Genomic DNA, 6,880 nt, shown 5'->3' with positions numbered 1-6,880 from the left:
ATTAAAAGAAAATCAGTTAAACAGACCTAGAGGTCTACTGCAGAGTTTCCCAACCTTGTTCCTCCAGCTGTTTTCGGACTACAATTCCCATCATTCCTGACCACTGGTCTTGCTAGCTAGGGATGATGGGAGTTGTAGTCCCAAAACATCTGGAGGCACAAGGTTGGGAAACACTGGTCTACTGGACTCTATGTATATTATGTTTGCATGTTGGGGGAGGGGGGTCTGAACACTCTCCACCAACCCCCACCCCAAACAAATCTCCCTTCCCAAGAATGATGGCAGAGGCAAGGATGGCCCACGGGATATCTGCCCAAGCCCCCGACAAAAAATAATTCTAGAGCTGTCACATCACCAAGAGAGCACCCTTACCCTTACACCAGCCACTGAGTCCCCCTACAGCTCTTTCTACTTTTTCCAGGGCCTAAAAAACACTGTTATACTCTGGGTTTCTGGCTACGTCACGAGTCAATGGTGGTTGCTCCTCGCTGCCCTCCGTGGGCAAAAATCCTGGCAGTGTTCCCCAGTGGCGTCTGGGGAGCTCACTGCACCCCACTGTGTTGCTCAAGCCCATGCCTGCCAACTTGAAAGGCAGAACGGGTGAGACCTGGGAGTGTGTTCCTGCCATGGACGAGTCTCCGTCTCTAGCATGATTTGTGGTTGGCTCCTCCATAATTCGGACAATTGGCATTAATCAAGAGGTGCTCCTGGATGGACATATGCTAATAGGCTGCAATCAGTCAGCTGTCGAAAGGACGGGGCTTGGCTCTTTGAAGGTATCTGAATGTTTTCTTTGAAGCTTGAGAATCCTTACAACAGCTGGGAAAGGAAGGGGGAGGACAAGGTGCTTTGTGCTTTCATATGGTTTTCAAATGGTCTCTCTTCTTGTCCTCCCCTGCAAAAATGAAAGATGTGTATAGCCACATTTATGTCATTCTGCCTGTCACTGTGGAAAAGAAGGGAGAGGCTTTAGATTTATGCTCAGCAAGGAATTTAACAATGTTTTGTTATGCCCTCCTCCCTCGACCAAGGTTGAATGGACTTTATTTAAAATTATATTTGGATTGAACTAGGAGTGTGATGGAGCAAAGCAGAGCAAGGAGAATGAATGGCTGCCGAATAAATCCAGCAAGAGGATGAATTTGAGAAAATTCTGTTCATAACTGTGTGCCGAGGAAGAACTCCAGAGCGGAATTTTAATGGCGGAGACTGGACATGTTTCTCTGGGAGTTATTTATGGCCGTAGCCCATATGCTAGTTGGTGAACAGTGGAAGGAATGGAATGTGACCTTGTACCATTCAGATAAACACTGCAAAGAACTAAACAATGGAAGATAGTAATTAATTCTCCCAGCACACCAGGTCTGAAACAACAATGTATATTATATGAAGGACTACACACGTGAAATGGATTTTATATTTATAAGATGTAATAGAGGTGCTGTTTGTAAGGAGGAAAGATGCGGTCAGCTGCAAGAATGATGTAACGACGAATGAAGGTTGACAACTGGACACTAAATAAGAAATGATGCAGCTATGGGAGGAAATGATTGACATACGTTTGCAACAGGAGCGGGAAACCTGATTTTAAGAAATTGTATTAAATTTAAGTACAGTGGTACCTCTACTTACGAATTTAATGCGTTCCAAATGCACATTTGTAAGTCGAAAAAAATTGTAAGTCGAATCCCATAGGAATGCATTGGGAGGAAAAATTGTAAGTAGAAGCAACCCTATCTAAAAATTCGTAAGTAGAAAAAATCCTATCTAAACAACATCCAAGATGGCGGACGGAGCTCCATTCGTAAGTAGAAACATTCGTAAGTAGAGTTATTCGTAAGTAGAGGTACCACTGTAATTTGATTTGATTTGTAATAATTTTGAAAACTAATAAAAATAACATGAAAAAGAAAACCCTGTTATACTCCTTTATGCAGTCCTGACATCTTGCGTCATACCTTTTCCAGTGGACCTTAATTACTGCAAGCCCTCAGCCCCTTAACGGTTTCACCAAAAAACCCGATGTCCGATTCACTTAAAAGCAGTCCCAAACACCTGGCAAATTGCGCCCTGCAATGTTTAGCAGTGTAAACCCCACATTTCATGGAAGGTCATAAAATGAGCCATCAGCACCCTAATACATGGGGTCGTGGTTTCGCCAAAAACCCAACACTGTCCGATTCACTCAAAAGGGACGCCAAATCCTGGCAAATGGCCCCCTGCAACATTTGGAGGTGCAAACCCCACATTTCATGGTAGGTCATAAAATGAGCCATCAGCACCCTAATTCACGGGGTCGTGGTTTCGCCAAAAACCTGATGTCCGATTCGCTCAAGAGCAACACCAAACAACATCAACTGGCCCCCTGCTATGTTTGCCAGTGCAAACCCCATGTTTTACGATAGGCCATAAAATGAGCCCTCGGAGCCCTAACCTGCAGGGTCACTGTTTCACAAAAAACCCGATGTCTGATTCACTTGGAAATGGTGCCAAACACCGTCAAATGACCCCCTGCAAACACCACGTTTCACAGTAGGCTTGGGGCGATAAATATTTTGGGGAATAAATAAGTAGTGTTTCCTTACCATCCTAACAGCCTGCTGGCTTTCTTCACAATGGACAAATGCTGTAAACTCCTTGCCCTACATGCAGGTTTTCCCCAAGCTGTCTGAGATGGCTTTCTTCCTTGCACACACCTGGTCTCAAATGGAGGCCACGATTTCCGCTTGCAGGAATTGCAGCCAAGAGTATTGAGGCACACAGGGGACCACAGACACCATTCAGACCCTCATGAAAATTCATTATTCATTACCCACTCAGGCAGAACTGTTACAAGACCTACCAATTAGGGGCTGTGGTGTGCCATATCCTGAACCAAGTTGGGCCAATTCAGGTTGATCCAGGTGTATGTATGTGTCTATGGTGTCCACCATCCACCCCCAGTTTATATACGTCTGCCCTTGGTATTAACATAGGCTGTAGGTCTTCAGCCAGAGGGTCTGGACCTACAGGTGAGTTTTGAGGCCATCCAGGTGTATTGCAGTGAAGCTGTTGCTGTTGCACTGGATTCTAGTTCAGGCTGACCAGACCAAAGGAGCACAGCCTGTGCGTCTGGAGTCTGGACTAAGACTTACTATTCTGATGAGATGCTCTTTTATTAGTTTCAGTGGGTGGTGCAATGTAGGAGAAAGCTGTGAGCCATTTTATAAATAAGATACAGATTTCTGGCCGGTCCTATCCTCATGCCTCTGTCTTGCCACATTGCAGGACTGGCTTTCCTTTAGCAGTAATGCTAAGGTAACATGAAGTATGGCGCTCTGTATTTCCATTTTAAGATTAAATAATTATTAGCACTGTTAAGCGTTAATCAAAAGAGAAAAATGGGTCCCTTGTTACAGCTTGGGAGTCAGAAGTGAGTCGCTCAATCGCAAAAATCCTTACAATATCTATGAGATAAAGGTAAAGGGACCCCTGACCATTAGGTCCAGTCGTGACCGACTCTGGGGTTGCGGCGCTCATCTCGCATTATTGGCCGAGGGAGCCGGCGTATAGCTTCCAGGTCATGTGTCCAGCATGACAAAGCCGCTTCTGGCAAACCAGAGCAGCACATGGAAATGCCGTTTACCTTCCCGCTGTAGCGGTTCCTATTTATCTACTTGCACTTTGACGTGCTTTCGAACTGCTAGGTTGGCAGGAGCTGGGACCAAGCAACGGGAGCTCACCCCGTCACAGGGATTTGAACCGCCGACCTTCTGATCAGCAAGCCCTAGGCTCTGTGGTTTAACCACAGCGCCACCTGGGTCCCTGTTATCTATGAGATACTCCTGTATAAAATATAGAGGGATAATTAGGAAATTAAAATGAGAAATGATAAATAAGTGGAATATTTTTGGGGAGAAATTAGAGGCTAAGGGGAATCATTATAGATAAGCAAGAGAAAAATGATTATTTAGGAAGAGATGGAATATTGATGTGTTAAAAGTTGTAATTTATAGAAGTATGGAAGCTGTTTAGATGGGGATTAAATTAGACTCGGGAAGGGTGAGACGGGGAAGTCGGAAAGGTTATAATTAAGTGATATTGTGAATTTCTTTTGCTTTTTTGTTCTTTTTTGCTTTGGTGTTTTTTGTGTTTTTTTGTTTTTTCGTCTTTTTTTCTCTTTTCCTTTCCCCTTTTTAAATTTTTTATAGGAATTATTGGTGAATTACATATTAACAGTAAATGTTTAAAATTTTTGTATTTTGTATTTTAAAGAAAAAAAAACATTATATATATATATATATATATATATATATATATATATATATGTAGAGAGAGAGATATATATACTCCTGTAAAAAATAAATAAAGGTAAAGGACCCCTGGACGGTTAAGTCCAGGCAAAGGCGACCATGGGGTGCAGCGCTCATCTTGCTTTCAGGCCAAGGAAGATGGCGTTTGTCCATAGACAGCTTTCCAGGTCCCATGGCCAGCATGACTAAACCACTTCACAATGGAACACCGTGACGGAAACCAGAGTGCACGGAAATGCAGTTTACCTTCCTGCCACAGCGGTACGTATTCATCTATGTGTACTGGTGTGGTTTCGAACTGCTAAGTTGGCAGGAGCTGGGACAGAGCAATGGGAGCTCACTCTGTTGCACGGATTTGAACCACCAACCTCCTGATTGGCAAGCCCAAAGGGCTCGGTGGTTTAGACCACAGTGCCACCTGCTCTTGCCCCCTGCAAGATAGGTTGTATTAACTTGCCTTGACTGAGCTGAAATCTGAGCCTGCTGTTTCTGTTTTTATCTTGCCGGCCTCATTCCAACGTTACCCCACCCACTGCTCTGTCACACACAGAAAATGCAGCAATCGGTTTTCCAACTCCACACTTGCTACTTCTGCAGCTGCCTCAGGAAGCCTGTGTAGTTTTTCTAAAATGCCAGCAGGTGGCAACGCTGAGCTGGGGATAGGATCCCACTTCCTCCCCTGCTGGAGCTGCTCACTGGGTTCCTATGGGGGCAGGAGGAATAATTATTCTGCCTTCTTCCTATACTTAAAAGTCGCTGTCACTTTCCCATACAGTGTAAATTAGTACCTTTTAGTGTGCCTGCTTTTGTTCCAAATGCAGAGCTGGCAGGAGCCTGCAAAGCCGAGTAGTGCCAGGAATACAATGTGCCTGTTGTGGATTCCCTGCAGGGCACCAAGGCAGGTTTTGCTGGATTCACAAGACCACTTGAATACAGGTATGCCTGCTTCCCCATTCCTGTGGCTGAATGGCCGCTAATGTTTCTACTATATTCAGGCAGTGAAAAAAACCTCACAAAAAGACAAAAAAACACAGCAAACTTTGGGGGATACTTTCTCACATTATGATTCTAAAGGGGGCTCTCATACTGTTGCTGTTTTTGGGTGGGATTCAATTGCATATCTTCAAATTCATATTTTATTGTGGGGGCCAAAGGCCCCACAGCCCCTAGGAGTTGGCTCCTATGCTTCCTGGTGGGGAGCAGGAGAGAGCATAGTGTCTGCAATTTTCACACTATGCATTAGCATGCTTGTTCATTCATGCTAAACCAGGCATAAGGAAACTCGACCCTCCAGATGTTTTGGGACTACAACTCCCATCATCCCTGACCACTGGTCCTGTTAGCTAGGGATGAGGGGAGTTGTGGTTCCAAAACATCTGGAGGGCCAAAGTTTGCCGATGCATGTTCTAAGCCATGGTTTGGCTTAGCATGGCATGCAAACCAGAATAGCATTGTGTTGGCCACTGGCTTATTTTCTTATTACTAACATGTATACCCCCCCCCCCCTCACACTATGGTCACAGAGCTGGCTATAGCATCAGAGAATTAAATAAAATTGGTGGATGCAAAATTAAATCACTAAAACATCTAAAACCAGTCTCAACAACCTCACATCCACGATATTTTTCATCTCTGATGAGCAGAATAATTATTAACATCTGCTGCCCTGCCTGAAGGCCTGATGAAATAAAACAAGCTCCAGCTGTGGTTGGAATGCATTCTGGTGGGAGCTCCTTCCAGAGCTTGGGTGCAACTGCTGAGAAAACCCTGCTCCAGGTTTCAGTAAACCAGATCTCCCTTGGTGTTGGAACAATTAACAGGAATTGCTTGGCTGATCTCAGATCGCAAGGAGGAGAGTATTGGGAGAGGCATCTTTCCAGGCAGCTGAACTCCAAGCCATTTAGGGAAGCAGGAAGAAGAGGGTCCATTAGTGCCAATTTGGGATTCTTGGTTCTAGAGGAGAACTGAAGGGAAGGGAAATTAGAACCACAACACATGTAAATGAAGAATGAACTAGCCCAGTCTGGCGAATGCAGTTTGCAGCACTGGATTCAGCATCATTTCCTTATGTACAGATGGGGAACCTTTGGTCCTTCAGAAGGTGTTGCTGGGTGCATAATGGTTGGGGCTCGTGGGAATTGGAGTCCAACAACACCTGGCATGCTGTCGGCTCCCCATCTCTGCCGGTTGGGCAAGAAAAGTGCCAAAACAAATATACAGAACAAGGATAGGTTTATTTGTCTTGCCAGATCGACATCTCCAAAAATAATAAAAACTAAGGGACCTTGCTGCCATTTGCTGCACATCCTTTACCTGAAGCTCATACACTAATCCTTATCCATTAGTCTGTGTGTGTGTGTGTGATAGAGTAGGAGGCAGGGAACCCCAAAAGTAGGTGGAGCCCAAGCCAATGACAGGCAAAGCCAACTCATTCTAGTTTTGTCCCCCTCCTCCCTCCTGTGTCATGGACTGGTTGGATGGTGAGGTGGGGCACCAACTCAGGAACCCCCATGAGAAGAAGACGCTGAGTCCAGGGGTTGGTGGTGGGATGATGATGAGTGGTCAGAGGGAGGAGACAAGGAAGAGGA

The sequence above is a fragment of the Zootoca vivipara genome, chromosome 13 (assembly GCF_965207765.1).
Source record: "Zootoca vivipara chromosome 13, rZooViv2.hap1.1, whole genome shotgun sequence".
Classification (NCBI taxonomy): domain Eukaryota; kingdom Metazoa; phylum Chordata; class Lepidosauria; order Squamata; family Lacertidae; genus Zootoca; species Zootoca vivipara.
This window is presented reverse-complemented; position numbering follows the sequence as displayed.